Source organism: Salvelinus fontinalis, chromosome 7 (genome assembly GCF_029448725.1).
Source record: "Salvelinus fontinalis isolate EN_2023a chromosome 7, ASM2944872v1, whole genome shotgun sequence".
NCBI classification, from domain to species: domain Eukaryota; kingdom Metazoa; phylum Chordata; class Actinopteri; order Salmoniformes; family Salmonidae; genus Salvelinus; species Salvelinus fontinalis.
Window position 1 is genome coordinate 60,408,246 of NC_074671.1, and position 703 is coordinate 60,408,948.

Here is a 703-nt window from a genome sequence, read left to right on the forward strand (position 1 = left end):
CGTCCTCAAACAAACGCATGGCATGCTTTCGCTGTAAAGCCTACTGTAAATCGGACAGTGCAGTTAGATTAACAAGGATTTAAGCTTTTAACAGATATAAGACATTTGTATGTTCATAAATGTTTAATATCCATAATTTTTATTATTATTTATTTGAATTGCGCGCCCTCCAGTTTCACCGGAAGTTGTCCTGCTAGCGGGACGCCTAGCCTTATTAAGTTTTTTCAACAACAGGTTATGGTCAATAATATTAAAGGCAGCACTGAAATCTAACAGTACAGCTCCCACAATCTTCTTATTATCAATTTCTTTCAACCAATCATCAGTCATTTGTGTCAGTGCAGTACATGTTGAGTGCCCTTCTCAGTTGTCAATGCCAGGAGGTTTGTCATTATTGACCGTTAACAATAATTTTTCTACCTCTCCCACACTAACTTTACAAAATTAAAACTTGCACTGCTTTTATTTCATTATTTGTTTTTTATGCATGAATATAATTGCTCACTGTTTGTCGTGGGCATTTCCTGCCTAAGTTTGCCCACTTTGCCAACAAAATAATAATTTAAATAATTGGCAACATCAAATGGTTTTGTGATGAATAAGCCATCTGATTCGATGAAAGATGGAGATGAATTTGTCTTTTTGCCCATAATTTAATTTAAAGTACTACACATTTCTTTATATCATTGATTTTGGCTTCATA